The following is a 20,474-nucleotide window of genomic DNA, read 5'->3' as shown; positions in this document are numbered from 1 at the left end:
CACGCTGTCATGAGCGCACGGACCTTTTTCAATCAAGTAATAAAACAGGAGAAACGAATTGCCGGAGATATTTCTTCGGCCGACGTGGAAATCGTTATTTCGTAGAATTTACTTCCGCTTTCGTTGCGCATCGTTCGTCAATTCGGATGCAGAAGAACCTGCTCCACTAATTACGAATACTATAGTTGGCGATGAGTCACACACGGTGCCTCGAAACCCTCGCGATACTTGGATACCTTCGATGCAGATCGAACGATGACTGTACGCAACAAAAATCAGAAACCTCGACATCGATTTAATTGTGACGCGCTACGAGGGACCGGGGATCCAGCATCCTTTCCGCCGGAGGTGGAATATCAACGTTCCCATAAATTTCATTGTTTGCAGACGCGGAGATTGCGGGGACCCCATCGCCATAAATTCTCCGAGCCCATCAGAAGAATCTGCTGACAGTGACGCGAGTTATCCGTCTTCCGCCATGACGGACTACAAAGTTTCGCTCTTTATTCGTGTTATCGGGTCGCGAATGTGATCTCGCCGTTCGTTTAAAAAACGAGAACGTGTCACGGCGTCATTCCTAATTATAACGTTTCACTCGCACCGTCGTACTTGGGGTTCTTAAGGCGAACAATTTCACGTAGCTCAATGTTTCGTCGCTTTGACGCGTCGCGTGGGTGGTTGTGCGCGCGGTAAAGGCTGTAACCATACATGTGTAGAAGTTTGACGAATGCAATCAACGTCCTACGCTCAAAGCTTTCAACGTTCGAAGTCTTCGTGCAACAGGGATTAAAGGTCTGATGTTTCCTGCGACGGTAAAGGACTCGATAAAGCGACTGAAAATTAGTTGCAAGGTGGATGCGATCGACGCAGCAACTAATCATACTCCGTTACAATTTTCCCGTTTCGCCTCGAAATCTCTACGGCATTACGAAAAGGTTGATCTTGTTCAGACGTGACGTAATATATCTGCAGATCCGTCACTGTTATTTTCTATATTGCTTCGCAGACAACGCTCTCTAAATACAGTTCGTACGATTTCAAAACCTAGTTACAGTTAAACTTCCTTAAAATTCCTTTTCTCACTCCTAATACGAAAGCAATCGGAGGAGTTGCAGTATATTTATTGGGCTGTCAAGGTCGTACGCCTCGCTCTTACCTCTCGAGCGGGCAAAGTGAAAGGGCTACGATGTGGTGGGAGTGACGCTGCGTCGGTGGCCTTGAGCGGTCAATATCTTCTGCCCACACCTATGCTTTCTGGACAGAACAAAGAGTAATTAACGGGTCGCGTCGCAGAATTTATAGGAGGTGTCGCAGACGGTCAAATATTTTTCGCGCCTCCGTAATCGGATCGAGACTAGCTGCAAATGTCCAGCGAGACGAACGATCAAAACGTTCCGTGAAAAAAGAGCGGAGGAAACCGAGCTTGGGAGAAAGCTTCGTCGCGGTTGTTGTCATCGATCGCGCATTAAATTCGTCAGAAATCCCGGCCGGTTCCTTGCTTAAGCGGCAAGACTTATGCCGCGATGTTCAACTTTTGGGAAGCTTATCAAGCTCACCCCTGGGAAATCTGCCGGAGCCATAGAGCTTTCGCGGAGCACACCATCCAGACGATAGTTTCTCTTGCTTAATTCTTGACCTGGCGCGACCCACTCCCTGCAAATAGAAATTTTAGAATGGTGTCGTCGAAACTATTATCCACGGATTTCAGTAGAAATTCTGAGTAAGTTCCGATTGCGCAACAGTTAGCCACGATAGTCTCTGGCCGACTGGGAAATTCTGAAATCAATCTGAAGATATTTAAAATTTGATAATGCAGCCTCACAGTTTCACCAGCAGGGAATTAACATTCGGACTCGAGTCGCTGGGAAGCTTCTGCTTAAGCCGCGTCGCCATAGCGAAGCGTGTGCCACGGCTAGCAGGCTCGGTCCTCCAGTAATATTTGATGTACGGGAGGACCGTGGCTGTACGGTTGCCATATTTCTGCCGACTTTGCGAACCGTTTTAGTTTTTCGTGCTGGTTGGAAGGCTTCCAGTAGCCGGACGCGGCGAGAGAACACCCACCCGTTAAAATATACTCTGGTTCAATATGTGTGAAAACGTACGGCCGGCCCGTATGTTACTACGTGCCCGGTCGAGGTTGCTTCGTACACACACACACGTCACACACCACGCACACTCACATGGCCAACGCACGCGCGCGTATTTGTCCACGTAGCGACCTCGTGTGCGGAGACGTGACAGTAAGTCCGTGCCAAAACTTGTTCCCCCGTGCTTCTAGCGCACGCTTCTGCTACCTTGCTAAACACCTCTTCCCATAGGACTCCATGGAGACCCTAACACGGCTGACATACGGGCCGGTAAGTTCGTTCGGACCCGATAGGATACGCCAAACTTCTTTCTTAGTGCCCTTGAAAACAGTTTTCTATTTCCCCGTAGCGCTGGCGCTGCAATCGTTTGAACCGAGTGACAGAATTCGTCGTCAATCGCCTTTATTATTATATCCCAGGACAATTGATTACCTCTGCTTGGCTATAATAGTAATTTTTAGCCAGATGCTCGGACAGCGTTTCAAGTTCACCGAGTGTCTAGCGATATACCAGCCCTAAGAGAGTATACTCGTTTCGTAGATGTTTGGAAGATTGGAACAATTGCCAATCCCTTTTATTGCTTCGTTGGATTACAGGCGAGACGTGAGTCTAGAGGAACAGCTATAAAAGGGTAGTCAAACTCCTCCAGTCTGAGACCCTATAGTCTGTGTTTTTGCGGTTGATACTCTTGGAGGATTTCGAGTGTTAGCTACGTCTATTGGTCAACCAGGAGTAAAAGACGACGAATTTCGCCTCCGTTGTACGAAAGATGAACACGCCAATCCCAGAACGATGTTCATTTTACGAATCATTACTGTAGCCAGGATTCTACGACTCTGCGTAAGCTGACACTGCTCCTAATGCATGGAGGACCGCGTGACTACATTATTTAACGCTACAAGAAATCCAAGAGGACTCTATTTCGTCGATGCCTACAGTCATGAAGACGAAATCAGAGATAAGAAATTCAGCACTGAATCGTCCGTACTGTCTCTTCCCATTTGCATCACCGATCTGCATATCAAGTCAGCATCGAACGCGTGTCTCGCATACGTTTCCCGACCTACCGCGGGCATATCACCGCCTAATAATGACCAGCCTGCTATCATCAGCCCCTCTCGTGAACTTACCGACCAGTTCCCTTCGATTTTCTCGTGTTTCGTGGCAGTTAACGGCGGCTCGCTTCCGCAACAGGCATGCCTGTGGAGTAATCGTCCCGCGCGGCTCGTTTTTCTCGAGGCGGAGCCATCGATCGAGCCTGGCTGGGCTTGTCGGGATCGTGCATCGTCGATGAGGACGACCGTGTCACCGATGCGCCGTGCACCGGTCGTCACGATGTTGGAACAGTCTGCTACTCGGCCCGATAACTCTTCCAGAATTTATCGAGACGCATTGCAGGAACGAGAATAATCGGTTGTTCCTCTCTAACAAACCTGAGACAAATATTAGTCGCTCGATGCGTGAGTAGCAGTCTATATTTGAGCTTGGATATGCAAAGAATACAGTTTTCTTAATTATACGAGAGCGAGACTGACGAAGTTCCTGAGAAGATCGCAAGAGACAGTTTCAATTTCAGTTTGATCGAGAAACTTGCCCAATACAGCACAATACAGGGACAGGAATAGCTGAAAGTCCACGCTTATTACACAACCAAACCTTGAAATAGATTTCTCAAGTAATTTCGTTCGTAACAATAATATACGTACTTTATTATTTAGAGGTAACACAAGGTGACCAAATGTCACCGAGCAGTAAGTGTTCGAGAGAGATTCTGCCTTCAAAGGAGACTTTTGTTCTTCGAAACATCCTAACCTTTGATAGAGCGTGTACGCAAGAATATAGAGCGAACTGGAGTGGGAATGGTTTCAGTGGGTCACCTGCAATCTTAGTTTCTACTACTTGCAGTAGAAATGTCGGTGAAAAGTCGGACAGTGATGAGATACTGTTTGGTCGGACAAGTGGAACGTGCACGTGCACGTAGGCTGTCGATTGGGTTGCGTACCCGATTGAATTTCAGTTCCTCTCGCCTATAAGCGTCACAATCAGGATAACGCGACACTTACGAATGATTACAATTTCTTAGAACGATATAAGGTCTCTATCTTACAGCTCAACAGTGTGCACGCGAGTTGTCGAATGCTTTGCGTAACCCAATCGAGTATCAGTTCTTCTCGCTTATAAGTGTCGCCGCCTGAACAACGAACATCATTTCTTACGTCGATATGAAGGCTCCGTCTTGCAGCCCAATACCAAATAGCGTGCATGCATACACGTACGAATGCACGTCCCGGACGCGGACATTTCATGGGTAGTCGATTGGTTTGCGTAGCCAGTCGGAATGCAGGCTGCATCTATTATGGGCCCGGTACACGTCTCGAACTCCCCGACTCCTCTGCCAGCGATCCCTTCGATTCCCGTAGAGACGGAAGCGTCTAGCCTTAAACTTGCGAAGCTAGGGTGGCCTGGTTCCACACGGAGGCATCCTTGCACGCGGCACGTTCCCGAACGTTCACTGCCGCCTCTCTCGTTTCCCAGCAGCCCCGGCTCCGGCTCCTGAGAGCCCCAATTGTCTATCGGAATTTGATAATGGCTCGTCGCGGCCATGTAAAATTCATGAGGCGACTCCGCCGCTGTAACGACCAAATATCTCCGCGGCTTACGCGCGCGAACTTGGGGTCTGCGATGGCGATCGCGTCGCGTGGGATGCTTCGACCAACCCCCAACCCTCCAATGGTCGTGAGCGTCGCCCTTTGACGGATCGAAGTTAAAACTTTTGCTAGCATTGATTCCCCGGACGCTCCGCCCCTCGTCTCTACACGTTGTCGAATCGAACAAAGGTTAATCTCCATTTCTGCAAAGCGACAAAGAGTTTTGGGAACATATTTGTGTTTATCAAGTGTCCTGTTAACCGTTATCACCCCAGTAGCAGGTTCCAAATGCAGTCAGCAATCCATCCAACACGACCGGGCACTCTCGTTCAATTTTCGAGAAAATTTGCGCGACGGTCCTTTTTTTTTATTTACACGTGGTACGCGTGACGTCCACCGTCCAAATATAAAGTTCGATTTACGATCGGATCGAATTTTTTCTGCAGACCGGCGCGACTGGGAACCAATATACCGTAAATTCCAATTTTATTAGACTTATGTTTTAGTTTGAATCAGTTCAGAAAATAAAGTTATATAGTTTCACGCCTCTGATAGTAAAATACGACCAATCGACCATTCTACTTTATGGTAACAGTTTGAGAATCGCTGCTCTGAAATCGAGATTCGCTCGATTCCGGCTGCAATGACGCAAGTACGACGTTTCAGACTGCAATCGATTAGCGTCGTCTTAAAGTGTTCGAAATTTTTTTAATCACAGCCAATTCCCCCGGTAACCGGGGGTGCAAAGAACGTTTAAAAAGTATCGATTCCAGTAATGAATTAAAACTTTCCTATACCCCCGGCAGAATTCGTCGCTGTCCAATCGGCAAATGCAAATATTTACGCTCTCGATTTGATTTCAATGTATTATCAGGCGCGCAATATTCATCAGACCGTTGACGGGTGCGCCGTTAATAAGGTTGTACAAATTTTATTGAAATCTGTACGACAGGCACAATGCGCACGTTCGCGCGATCCCGCCCCCCAAGCTTTCGCGTTTCACGGTGTTTCGCACACGGGAGGCCAAATTAATAATGCTTACGAACAAAAATCCCGTCGCGTTAATTTCTGTATTTGCTGGAGGCTATAATCAATTTGCCTCCTCGACGCGGAACGATAAATTCGAAAGAGTGTCGTCTACTCGCAGTTAGGTCGATAAGAGTTCCTGCAAAAGTTCCTCCCCGCTCCTACAACCTTCGCTGTACCTCCATCGATGCGATTAAGAGCAGTAATTCTTATTATATAAGCCGCGCGAGCAGTTTATTTTTATTATGCACAGCGAAGAATCGGATAAGAGCTTCTGCTAATTGCGCGGCAACTGTGCACGGATGCTCGTATTCTGAAGCCGTTTTAGAATACAAGCATCGCTCGGGGCACGAAAAGCATCCAGATAGCCCTCGAGATTGCCACCCAGCCAAAAGCAGCCTCGAGGAGCCATGTTCTGTTTTCCAAAAGGAGCAAGCAGCCATGATCGACGCGGAACAACGGGAACTCAGACCGTTCGAAAGAGGAGATCGGAAAATGCGGGGGAAATTGCGGCCTGGCGAAGGCTGGCTGGCGTGTTGGTGGGCCGCGAGTTGTGGGAATACCAATGTGCGAAGCTAGAGAAGAACCGGAACATCGGTCTCTAAGACGCGGACGAGACGGTGAACAAGCATTCGGAACACGTACGGTGCAGAAGCAATAGTCCGCCAGCAACGAAACGAGGAATTTTGCCAGTTCGCGAGACATCCCGTTCCAGGGCGCGTTCCCTCTTTTTACTTGAGACGATACGTCGGCCGTCGGATTCATCGTGCGATCGCTCACCTGTGGATCATGGTATGCCTCTAGAAATGCACACCGAGCGAATAAATTACAACAGGTTGGCGAACGGGGACGTTAACGATTCTCCTATAATAAATAAGCAACGAGAATAACTGGTCACTGCGACCCACCAGTGGCTGAAACGCTACCAACTGTATGTAGGAGCTTCCCCCTCTTTTCGGTGTGAGCGATGCTAGCGAGCGACTGACCGTTGAGTGGGGGAAGCTTTGCATTCGACGTTACCGACAGTGACTGTATCATAAGCTACTATTTTTCTAAAGTAATGCAGCTTTTATTTATCCCCGATTTTCAGGAAGAAAATCGTGAATCGTGTATCTCGAAAAGATTCGCGAATGGGTTCGACGCATACGGGAAACAACGACGAACTCCCGGCCGAAATTTAGAACGATTGAATCGAAAGCTCTTGGGTAGCGGGCGTCGATTCGAGCTCGAATTACCGCGAAATTTAATCGCAGCCACGATCCCCCCCGGATTGGAAATCACGTTTACAGCGTAGGCGTAAGTAATACTGGCTCTATTTGCATCGCGTTGCGCGCATCGGGCCGCGATGCAATTAGCGCTTCATCGAGGCATCGCGATCAATGGTGTACGGATTGTTCGAGTAAATCGAATAGAGGAGGCGGCGTTGCGCTTCGATTGATCGAGAGACGGCCCGGCGGCTGGAAGCTATCGCGTTTTTAAATTGGCTACATTACCTCCCGGCGCGGACGGGCGAGGGGGAGGCCAAAGTGCATTTAAACAGCCGCCAGTCGCGATACGACTAACTGGGTTACTTCGTTTTTATGCGGCCGCGGCGCGAACAGACTGGACGATATGAAATTAACGTCTCGTAAAAGCGTCGTAACCCTGGGTAAAGTTGAATTCGCGCGGAATCTCGGAAAACGCGCGAATGGTTGATTTACGGGCGACGCGTCGGCAATAAAACGCCCGTTAAGCGTAAGGGGAACAAGAGTTTCCAATTTACACCCACCCCCTCTGCCCCCCCTCCTTCCTCCGAACTATCGACGCTGAACCACATTTAAATGACGCCGTTCGATGGCATAACGCGATTAATGCATCGCGCGATATCGTCATTATTGCCGCGTCGATTACACAAATCATATTTGTTGAGCTCGATCGTTACTTGGTCGTGACGTAACTGTTTATTGTGTTTGGATGCAGTGAATGCGAGGATCTGGCGTTGTTTGTTCGCGCTTCGAGTTTTAAATTGCCGGCATTGTTGACCCGTGATTATTATTCCAACGATAATTGTTTATATGCTACGGGGAACAAGCGAAAGACTAATGTACGATAGGCGAACGAAGGGTAGAAATTTGCGTTCGAGTTTGAAAGTGAAAATTGTGAGCGTCTGATCGATATAAGGCTGTACTACTTGATTTATTTTTAATCCGTAATTGGAAGCAGCGTCGATTGCAGTTTACTTTCTCAGCGTTGAACAGTGGACCTTTGAATGCAATTTACGTATTCTTTGATTACCGTCTGACATATCGCATAGCTATACTACTTAGGCAGGCAATTAACTTGGATTAACCAAGGCTGCTTTCCACAGGTTACAGCATTCTCAGATAAACGCGTACAATGACATACTATCCGGAATACTTGAAACAAGGTTCGCCACTCCCTGTTCCCCTATCGCAACGTTATACTACTAGATCTACACCGCCGACTGTGGGGCTTCCAAAACCGATCATACCAGCTCGAAACAAAGGTTGGCGGTAGACTGGCGATTGCGTGGAGCATCACGGAGGCTCCACTACGTCGGATACAAGAGAGGGAAATACGTGCCATTAATCTCGCATAATTGTGCGTGCCTGCGCGTATGCACCAACCAGATATCGCGATCAGCCAGAGTTCACCCTTATAACGTTCGCTCGGGCAAAGGGGTTGCTTTGCGGCTAGTTTGGGTTTCGCGGGATAAGAGAGACGCGTTCGATCTGGTTGATCCCCCGGCTTTGAGAATATCAGCGAACCAATCGATATAATGTTTTTAGCCCCGAGCTAAAGGACTATTAGAACTCCGAAAGTTAGACCGAGTTTCTTCGAAAGTTTGACGATTCGCTGTGAATCGGAATTTACTGGAATGAAACACCCCTCCCCAAACGTTTAGCGCATATTTTCCCGTTGGTTTGCCCATTAAATATCTCCCGTCGTCTCGCCCCGATGTTAAACAAATTAAAACGAAATACGAGGCAGCTGTCTGCGATGAAATTTATTGGTAAAATGGAAAATTCGGAACAACCAGCGATAACATCGACGAGAATCTCCCGCAAGAATCTAATCGTATTTACTGTGTCCTTAATTGAGCCAAACTCTAACGAGATGGAGGATCGTTCAATTTATCTCAGCAATGAAAAGTTTCCACGGTGACATAATAGTTCTGCGGAGCAGTTAAGTGCCGAGGGCACTTTTAATTTAATCCTTTCTGCCCATCAAACCCGGTGTTACTAGCTCTGTAAGAAGCAAGTCTACCGGATTAAAGCTGTTATTAACGACCCTCCTCTGGTAATTGACCTTCTGTCGACGCTGATTAATGTCCGTCATCGCCGGCTCCACGATACTTGAGAAACGAGGTGAGACGAATCTGATCGAACCAGATTAAAGTCCTATAAATTCCGATAATTTCCGTATTATACTAAAATTGACTTACCCGAGTCATAAGACTCGAGGATCGATCGATCTTTACGGTCGATTCGCTCCGCTCTTTCCTCGACGATAGCCAGAGGCGTTCCATTTCATAGTTCGTATATTTAGCAGGCTCATTTTTCCACGCAGATTCGCCGAACAACGCAACGATTCGAACACCACGCGAACGTAATCGAAACTCTTTCAAGTAGAGTGCAACCGTGGCGCTCGGGAGAAAATATTATTCCAGAACCGACCGCGCCATTTTATCCTAAGGAAACCTCACGGACGGGCCTAATAACATTTAAGGGCACTCCAGATTCATTAGGTTCGGCGTGTCGGTTGAAATTTTCCCGAGGAATTCTGACGCGTCGCCGCGAGTAACGTCTACGCCGGCAGGAAAGTCGCGCGCCGTCTGATCAAATCCAAGACACCATTTCCCGTAATGGACTCGGCGAAGGAAATAGAAAGAGAACGGATTCGATGGGTTGAAGATCGTGTGAAAATAAAGGATCACGGATTGCGTTTACGACGGGAGGGGTGGAAGGGCGACGGAGAGCGTGTAATTTTTCGATACCAATCGCGCCAGCTACCTGGAAATGGTCATACGTGCCAGTGGCCGAGGATGGATGCGAACGAGGTTACCCTTTGCAATTCAATTTTAAGGGTAATTCCGCGAACGCCATCCCCGCCGACGGCAGTCACTTAGATAAAAGGATCGCGATCGCCCTTCTTCATTCCTGACGCGCCGTCGGACGAGTCGCTTTCTCGGAAAAAGGCTGTCGTTTCGAAAGGAGGAACCCCTGAGTGCACGCAACGACACGTCGGGAATGTTTGTTTCATGTAATCAACGGGTAGACTTTTACGCGACGCTATGGAGGCTCGCTGGAATGGGGGAAGAATATATCGATGCCTCGTCAGAGTTCCCAGAACCTTCCACCAAGGCGTCAGAGGATGGCCAGCGTGGAGTTTTAACCCAACACTATCTTACACCATCCCCTAAGGGTCTGAGGATCTTTAATCTTGGTGTCCTCGGCGGATTTTATGATACCTTGGGTCTGGGTTAAATTTAAACGCTGCAATTTGGCTCTCTAGATGCGTATGGTTTCTCCGACAAGAGTTGGTGTTTAATTATTTCCATCGTTCTATCGAGAAAAAGGTAGATTTTGAATGGTTTGAAACTAAATGAACCTGGGATGTAAACTATGCTACTAACTACTATGACATATACTGACAGGGTGAAAAATAGCTTGATAACCACTAAAGGATGGACAAGAGTCTGTACTTCTCTAACTCTCATTAATACTACAAGTTAGATGAGGTCAAAGTATGAATTTTTGATCGCGACGTAAAATATGTCCAGATTCCAACGTCTTCCATAATTTCATAATTTATCAGCGACGAGAATCTGTGTAACATCGGGGCAAACATCGGTTCAAACGTGACGAGCCATAATGTGATTATTAATATACGCGACAGATACGTCGGGATCATCCAGTTATATTATAACCAGACATCCCTCGACTGTACTTGAGCCCCGAGTAGCATAATCCACCCTCATTACCGGTGTGCTCGATAATTACAACGATAAAATTATTGCGCCACCGACGCCAACACACTGCAGCAAGGCTGATCGATGGAATTAACCGGATTCTAATTGATAGCATTATCAAATGTCATGTACTAGATCACAGATCTAGACGAGGAATGTTCAGACATACACCTCTACAATCTCGAAACATACACATACATGTACGTAGTGGTAATATTATCCTTCTTCCGCATACATTCCCCATAAATTATTCATTCATTTGCTGTATATTTTCAACACACTCAATGCATAAACTTTATTTCTTTTGGAACTGGTTTGACCCAGTTTGAACTGGTACGAATCGGTTCAAACGTTGGGCTACTTTGTGCTTACTTGCACATTGGCGTAGACTGCAACGCAGAGGCGCTTAATTACCCCTGATACCATTCTAAACTATCGTACATCCTACTTATGTTTTGCTTTAATAAATTTTGCACATCGACGTACAGAAATCCTGTTTAAAACAACTAAACACGGAGAAGTTGCCGGAGTTGCCTAGTTCGAATGTACTCGTTGAAAATGCACATGTTTAATCTCGTCAGTTTGTGCACATATCACGCTTTGAATTGCGCGCATAATCACATTCCAGCAAACACGGTTAGTGGCGCTCGGTTTCAATGCGGAATTCAGCAAGCACCTCGGTTTAAATCTGCTTAAATTTCCGGTTAGATTATCGGATCAAAGGTAACACCGAATTTGAGACTTTAGTGACCTCGAACCCATTCGTTATTCTTATCGACTACCATGAACTTTTCTATAAAGCTACACTACATTAAGGGGGCTGTTCTATGTGGACATAACAAACGAGTTTGATGATATTGTTAATTACACTGACGTTAAAAGGAAAAGGTATCCCTACGAACCTGTGACGCCCAACAAATTTCTGGTTCACCAAACTAGTTTCAGACGAAATAGCAGAGGAAAGGTTCAAAGAATCACTCTGGTAACACCAGAAAGTAATTTCGCTCCGCAGAACCGTCACGGTCGTCAACAAATGTCCAACAACGGAAAACGAGCTCCGGCGAAATATAGAAGAAAACCACCGACGAAACTCTCCACGCACTGGCGAAATGGGCTGCTAGTATAATTAGCTCGCGGAGAACTTTCACCGGCGAAAATCTAATCTGGAGCGCGGCGCGACCGGTGGAAACAAAAACCACCAATTTGGACGAAAACCGCTAAAAGAGAAGCCCGATGTTCCTTTAAAGTGGTCGAAACAAACGGAATTCTAGAACGCTGGTAGCCTTAATAATAACAATAACGACTTTATCGATGCCTTCTTAGTTAGATACAATCAATGGTAAGTAGATTATTTCACTCCGTAAAGCACAGGAGTGTTCAGGCTGTCGAGTTTGAAGATCTACCCTCCGATGCACTGGTACCAACATATATCGAACTGGGAACAAGTCCTCTCAATGTTATCCCGCTCATAAAGGAGCTCAGCAAATCCAGCAAGCTTCAATTGGTATAAGGAAATTGTCTCTCGGAGCCATTCTCATTGCCAGGGCCTAATGCAACCTATCCAAGGGCGTCAAGATTGCCCTACAAGAGTGCAGTTCTGTTCAGCGACGTCTTGGAGTACTTAGGTCTTAAACTTACAACTTCCTCCGGCTCCACCACTACCAGTGACTTATTGGATTTAGAAGATCGTGTTCTGGGAAAACTCGCTGTTGACTCCAGTGTGCAAGGACATTTTCTCTTGGATCTATCTTGCCACCGAAGCTTATGGATCAACCAGACGGGGACGAATGCTCTCTTATAAAACGTGGACAGGAAAAAATTCGTGTAACTTTTTCTCCGGCGAGAGTGACGTCTAATTACCGCGTCACTTGAACAGTGATCGCCTTAAAGTGTCAACCCAACCCGTGGATGTCCCATAAAGTCCTATTCTTCCTCGGGTGCTGGCGGCGAACGTCGCTTAAAGGATCGTGCCATGCTTAAACAGTTGGCCGAAACCAGCAATTCGACCCAGAGCTCATGAGAAACGCGCGTTTCCTGTTCTTTCAACCGGTCCACTCCCCCGCAAGCAACAGTTCGCGTCGCGAGACCCAGGCAAACGAAGACATCTCGCAGCCCCAGCGTGCCTCCCACCTCGTACCTTTCCGGTTTCTCGTTTCTCCGGCGAGGCTCGCCTTCCGTTTCTAGCTTCCTTCGCTTCCGTTCTTTGTAAATTAACCCCTACCACCCGCCGCCAGCCCCTCTCGGACCATGCTGAACGACTCCTCCCCCGCCTGCCTCGCCGCCACTTTAATTAGAAGAGCGCGTTTGTAATCGCGTCCGAGCTCGCGTGCACGGGAATGTTTTTCCTTCTCCAGGCAGCGCGCGGTAATTTCGTTCGCGGTGAAATGACGCGTGCGAGTTGTCGCAAATTGCGAGCAGGAGGCTGGAAATTGAGGGGGAGGGAACGCGTTCCAGCCCCGTGTCGCGTCGGAGTTTCCGACATGTTGTTACTTCCAAGTGGATTTTCAAATGTTTGACGAGTTGTAGGAATTATACCAGGAATGCGCGGATAAAGCTCCGCGAACCACGTCGAAACTCGTTCCGTGAAACACTTACATCGAGAGCAAATTGACAACCGTGAATCGAGAAGAGTAAAGAAATGTTATGAAATATGATTTCAAGACTCGTAATTAAATACCAAGATTTCTAATACGGGGAAACATAGAGGGAAGCCCCGAAGGGTCAAGCCGAGAGCCAGACGTCAGAATAGAGTTTCACGTTCAGCGATTCTCTACGTGAAATTAAATTGTCTCTGCGCGAGAGGGACAAGGGAGAGAATGAATATGACATTCAAAAATGCTTTACGGAGAAACTAAACGGTACGCTCCTTCGTTGAGCTTCTCGAGGGAAGGTTTTCTTCAGGTTTGGACCTCCGGGAATTTCGGAATCCCTAAAAATCGAAGAGTTTTCCAGATTAAATTCATCAGAAAGCCCCCAACGCGGAGGCAGCGAAGCTCTGACCGTGGAAAAGATTTCCATTGTGTCAAGCTGTAGCCGCAAGTAACTACGCGAAAACAATTTATCAAAGTCTCGGAATGGAAGCCGGGAAGAAGGAAACTTCTCATGACCGGTCGTGTTCCGAAACGTTACACACAGAATCCCGAACAAATTCCTGGCAAAAACCTGTACGTACGGGGGAAAGAACCGAACGGACGCAAAAGATCCTCCAGCAGGACGGTTGATAAATCGCGTCGCCATTAAAACTTTCGTTTCGTCCTTAAAAGGAATACAGTAATATGAAACTCTACTCTTAATGATGTTTCTTTGTCTGCGACTGACAGTCCTTGTTGTCCGGATATTCAATTTTATTAAAGTGCTTTGTCTTATTACGGAGGATAAACCACAGCGCAGTACCGAGAGAATCGACAATTTCCGTCTGCGTCTCTGTTTCAACAAAATGTTAGACTCAGACGGTAGCTACGTTACTTAAAATAGTGTAACATAATCCGAGGGAACATTCTATACGTTCTACAGTTCGAGTACTTTAGCCATGTAACTGAAAACCCATTTACCCATTACGTATTCACCCATTTCCGAGAACAGAATCTCCAAACCTGGTTCTGATTTGATCGCAAGACGAGAGGCAGTGATACGCGTACGCGTCAAAGGCGACGCTGGGCTGTTAAACGGTCGGAATTTGTATTTTCTGATAAGTAAACGTTTCCCAGCGAAGAAGGTTCCCGACTAATTGCACGAACAGGTCGCAACACCCGCAACCAGCGACGGATCGGTGAAATTTGCACTGGAGCGAAGACGCGGCATGGAATTTACATTCTGGAAATCTCCGTCGCGCGAAACGGAAGCCAAGCGGCGGAGCACGTCGACCAACTTTTCCGCCGCACCGACAGCTCGACGTTTGAATCCCAGAAAATCCTGTGTAAACCCACCGACTACCTTTCCCTGAGAAACTCTAATGCTCGAAAGGCGGTGAACTGCTAAACTGACTGAGGGTACGGTAATGAACCCCACCGGCCTCGTGGCCGGTCGCGATACAGATCGCCTGTCAGAGCAACTGACTTTGTATAGGCTGCAACTTGCAAGGATATATGTAGTCGATTGTGTGTCAGAGTAATATGCGGCCCGTATACCTAACTGTCCAGTGGCCCGCATGCGGGCCACGACCGGGGATGACCCGCACGCACGTCACTGGACAGTTATCGCATCTGAGTTCTTATTTCACTTGGCACAAACCGAGAACAACGTCTCGATCAGTATGTTTCGATTAAATTTCCAAAAATAGAGGCAGTGGAGCTAGCAATCCCGAAACAAGTTCTTGCAGTTACGAGAACACGGATCCCAAGAGGATCCGACGTGGACGGGGCAACGTTCTCAGCAGTCTCAGCGAGACAAACTTGGAACCGGTGTCCCATTCACACGTAGCGGGTCCCCGGGCGCGAACTTTAATCACGATTCGGTGTAAACGATTCTCAAGAAAGCTGTCGGGTCCGGGGGGGGGATCTGCAGCTGGCGAAGGTCTCAGCTGTTGCGTGGTACCGCGGACGGTACGACAACGGGAATGCCCTGGTGGAGGTTTCTGTTTACGGGAACTTGGATAAGCGGCGTCCGGGGTCTCGTTGTTGCTTGGCCGTCCTCGTCCCTGCTCGTGGGTTCGACTGCGCGAAGCAATTGCGCGCCGTAGGCACCGCCGCGTGGTCGGACTTGAGAGTTAGTCGCCTCCACGGCCACGCAACGCGAGATACTCCTACTGCCAGGGCACCGTTCCGTCCCATCGTCTTCGAAAAAACAGCGTGCAACGATCAATCGCGCGTTTGGCATAGTGTGAAAACAGTGGGAATCATGTGGTGCCAAGTTTCGCCACGTTGGAAGCTTCGTCCGATCGACGGAGCTTGGGATAGACTGATCAAAGTGTGAAGAAGATTCGAGCACCGATAGCTGTTTTGGGACTGCAGCTCAGCCAAAGGTGAGTGAGTAGCAACGAGCGTTAGGACATCGTCCGAGAGCTGAGAAGATCGAACCGAAAGGATTCTTTAGTCAGGGAGGATAATTTGTATCGATTGACTCCCGACTGAGTCAAGGCAATATTTAGACAGACGTCCAGTCCGTTCTCCGACAAAGTGTCTACTGTGAAGAGTTCAGGCGAGGGAGTCAGGGGGATCGTCGTATGAGGGGGTTCAATTTGCGTAACAAAAGGGCTGCGTTAAGGGTACCTGGATGCTCGTTTTCGCTCGATCTCTGTCGTAATCTTCGTTCGAATTACGACGGCTTTTGGAGTCGCCTTTGTCTTCAAACTCTAATCCAATTTGCCCCGGGTGGCGACGAGCATTCGAGTCTCTTCGTTGTCAGTTCCCGAGCGATTACGTTTATTAATTTTTATTTCCTCCTCATTCGTTTAACGACTTTGTTCGTCGGATAAAAACAGGAATGCACAATTTACGTAACAGGACTGTATTAAGCTGGATAGGGGGGTAAAGTTTAGCAAATACGGCTGTTTTACAACCTAATAAAAATTAATACCGTCTTAAGGGCTTCGTTCGTCTTAGGCATTCTTAATTATGCGAAGTGGAATTTATTTTTTATGCCCATCTCCGTTGATTTAGTCCTGGTTACAAATAAGTGATTAAGAGTTAAATGTCTCCGACGAGGTCCCTAAACGTTGGTCTTGGCGCCATCGAAGCAGATATTCGTCGAGCCGAAAGGGTGTAGCGTCGAATGGAGGAGACGGAGAATGGCGACTCAGGGAAACAGAAGCTTTCGAAATTCGATGAATTCGTGAGCTACTGATCACTGGTATGCCTTTGACACGGTTGCACAGTTATGCCCCATAACTAGTTCTGTACTGTCAGCTCGCGTTAACCCCTAGGGATGCTCCCGTGGTAACGTCGTCATGCTGTCGCTGAGAATTCCGGAACAGGTAGTGAGATGTGTAGTGGAGACCTGGAGGGGGAATGATGAAGAGGGGGCGGGCAGATTGATGGATCAGCGAAGGGAGAAAAAGAGGACAGGGTGCGACAGGCTGAAGGAGCGAATGAATTGTAAATGAGGGAAGGAGCAAGTAACTGGATCAGTGAGTGACTAAATGAGCAAGCGAAGAGGCGGGTGTGAAAAATGGCTGAGTAAAGAAGTAAGTTTACTTAGAAATTTATACGGTAACCATGGACACGAATATGTTAAATTTATAAAGAAACAAACGGGCGCACGAGCGAGCAAGAAAACACTTTAGCGTTATAGCGTAATCGATCGAGTATGTAATTAACAAACGTGGAAAGAAATTAGTGGCTAATGAGCGGTGAAAGGTACGAGTGACGGGTTAAATGTGTGAGTAATGGGGTGTCTACGCGGCCGAGAACAGCGCGGCTGAATAATTGAAAGGCCTAAGCGAGCAATCGAACAAACGTATGAAACAGAAAAGTAAATCAATAGCGTGACGCGAAACGCGAAAGGGAATGAGTTAGCAAGTGCAGCGGCGAAAGTAGGGGAAGCGACAGAGAGATGAGCAGATAGAGAAGACTCATTCTAATACCAGCAGTGCCTGCTAACAGGAATATTCCGTTCCGGATTCAAATTGCGAAACTTTGAACAGGTTTCCATCCCTGTCACGTTCCGCTCGTTCAGCCAGCTCTGTCTTTCTCCGGTTGGTCGAGATCAAGGTATATATGGGGTGGCTAGTGATTTCGAAAACGATCATTCCAGTTAGCACTGCTCTTCAGAGAAGGCGAATATGCATTATAGACATTGTTTTTCGCTCATTAATCGCGAATTACCGTGAACCGATTCGATCGCGCAATGTCTAGTTCGTTTAATCTAACGAGAACGAAATTTGCAACAAACTTTCAGGAAAACGGGCACGAAACATCCAACATTTTCTACGTCTGCGACTCCCAACGTTCGTTTAGTTTTTATCGCAACTTGAGTGTTTTTAACTAGACCCTCAAAACGTAGCGTCAATTAATTAAACTAAAACGAGATTTATACAAACTTTAAGCATGCAGAGGATCCGAATATTTTGCGCGCTCGTAATTCGTATCGTTTCTCGATATCGATTTATTCTACGTCTTTTGGGTTATCTAGCACATCGAGTATAGATGCACGACAACTATGTTCAACCTAGTTATTCTTAGCTGGGCATAGCCTCAAAAATTTGTGTCTCGTTTAATTAAACGAGGATGAAATTTGTACGTATTTCCAAGTATAGGTCATCGAATATTTTAGTTCACCCGTAAACTTCGTTTGGAATTTGCCAAAAAGTATCAAAACTGGACAACTACTGAATGGGAATGGGTTATTTGGTCAGACGAGACCAAATGATCGATTTCCAGAATGAAATTGATTTTTTATAATACTCTTGTGCAAATTTTAACCGCTTCAATGCGTTGACTTTAGAAATGTAAGGGCGTCTTCTTGAAATTCGACCGTATAATCAATGAGAATCCAAACTAACCTAGCGAAGAAACTCTATATTTATGATAACCTATGCAAGGCGGATCGCAGCCAATTTGCTAATATTATTTAGTGTTTAATTAATAATTGCATTATCCAGCTAAGAATGATACGATTATTGATTAAACGCTAAATAATATTACCCAGATCTCACCACGTGGAGGTTGCTGCGAATGGAGATCCACCCTAACCGAATCCCATCCACCCTCCATTAATAAAGAGCTTCTGTGACCAACGATCGTTGGTCAAGGAAGCAACAAACGAAAGTGCAACCTGTGAAAGGTGCACAACCAACGAAGAGAGTATTTTAACCAAAACGAGAGTTTGTATTCAAATAGAACCCTGCCTGACATAATAGCTAATACAATAGATAACATTGGTCAAAGAAGCAATAAACGAAAATGCAACCAACAAAAGAGTTTTTTAAGAAAGAATTTGTCTGCAAATGCCTATCAATAAAACAGAGAAGTAGACCAAAATATAGCCTGCCTGATAGAATAGTTAATATAGACAACTAAACTCCTGCCTAACTATAAATCTAAATTAATTTACATCCTACCTATCTAATTATTTAATAAAATACATTAAAATATGTACCTCTGTTGTATCTTGTGTTTATCCCACGATGATTTCCTGAAACACAAACAAAACAATATGAAACAAAATTATAACAATTCTTAATTCTTACTTCTATAAACCTAGAACTTCGATAGGAATATGCCCTGCAACAGAAATTTATTTAATAGATTAGAAATAGAACAAACAAAAATTTGGCATTCGTAAACCTACAAATACTACAACTACAGGCAAGTGCAGTGACAAAGTGAAAATAGTACATAATATATGTTACTTTGATTCTACAATGTATTCGTCGCGAAATATCTTCTTGCACGTAAATCTAATGATATATTTTACTAAGTAAAGAAAGACTTTGGTTATCTTCGATATCGAAGATACCCAAAGTCGTAAAATCAATTATGAAAGTGAATTTAATTACTGAAAAATATAAAGAACAATCGGAAACTACACATTTGACACTAATTTTAAAATGAATATAATTACAAGTAAAAGATATTAGAATCATGACTCTACTCTCTACTTTCGATCGACGGTACGATATTTGTCATACTAAAAATCGCGGCGTGCAAAAACATCGCACGCTTAAATAAAACGCGACGCGACCCGACGCGTGCTCATAGCGTGCAGTGAGTGTGGGTATCAAATTGATCCCCCCCGGCCTTGATTATCAGAAAAGCAAGTCACGGTTGAAACTGGTCACTCTACTTCTCTACGTACACCGCCGGGTCCCAGAGAACACATGATTACAAAGGGACCCGACTTAGTACTGAGAAAGGACCTGAGTCAAGACCTCTCGACGTCGGTTATGCTCTTTTCCGGATAAAGAGGAGAATAATCCCTCCGCCAAGGCCTCACTTAAGCTGAACCAAGCTGCACCGGGGTTGAAGCGGTTAGAGTTATCAGACCTACTACACAGGTGATCACGTGTTTCATTCCATTAAACAGAGGTGATCGAGCAAAACTCTCTGGTCCTTTCAGTCGAGACATAATCTCGGAAAGCGAGAACCAGAGAACAAACGGACGAGAGAAACTGATATATGTACTCGTTATATATTCATTTTAAAATGAGTGTCAAATGAAAAATAATTGAATCTACTATGACATTTGTCATCTCAAAAATCGCGGTATGCAAGAAGATTCGAATTTTAAGCAAAAGATCCGAAGATAAAACAATATACATATGTTACTACTCACGCGGTCATTACACTTGCCAAAGAGGACACGTATACAACAAGTCACCCATGTCGACATGGGAGCCAGAGAAATAAAAATCATATTCAACTCACTGATTCTGACTGTTACTCACAACGGCTCGGCATTGGTCAGCATTGGTCAGCACTGGTCAGTATTGGTCAGCATTGGTCACTCCTGGTCAGTCCTGGTCAGTCCTGGTCAGTCCTGGTCAGTCCTGGTCAGTCCTGGTCAGTCCTGGTCAGCTCACTTCACTAATGGCCAGAGGTAGGCCCCCGAATTCGCGAGACCCGTACTGAGAGATTACGCTAGCAGTGCTCCTTTATATACCTCTTCCTAAGGTGGAAGAGTGGGGAGACGGAGACCAAGTTGACAAGTTAAAGACCAGTTTGGTCTACCGAACAACTATTTCGGTTGGCCCTACCTTTTGGATTCCTGGACCTTTGATCTTGATGTCAGCCTCACTGTTGACCATCGATGACCATTACCTAATCGTTGTTGACCAGCGAATAACCAACGACCCATTAAAACCAC

General features: G+C 46.2%; 1 protein-coding gene across 1 annotated transcript in view; it reads left to right on the top strand.

Moving 5' to 3' along the window:
* The first annotated feature begins 15,458 nt into the window (after positions 1 to 15,458).
* Positions 15,459 to 20,474, top strand: part of LOC143343703 (uncharacterized) — a 198,483-nt gene continuing 193,467 nt past the window's right edge. The window contains exon 1 of the mRNA XM_076768863.1: positions 15,459 to 15,693. The gene's annotated coding sequence lies outside the window, so the exon portion shown is untranslated. The remainder of the gene's footprint in view (positions 15,694 to 20,474) is intronic.

Source organism: Colletes latitarsis, chromosome 7 (genome assembly GCF_051014445.1).
Source record: "Colletes latitarsis isolate SP2378_abdomen chromosome 7, iyColLati1, whole genome shotgun sequence".
NCBI lineage: Eukaryota > Metazoa > Arthropoda > Insecta > Hymenoptera > Colletidae > Colletes > Colletes latitarsis.
This window is presented reverse-complemented; position numbering and strand designations above follow the sequence as displayed.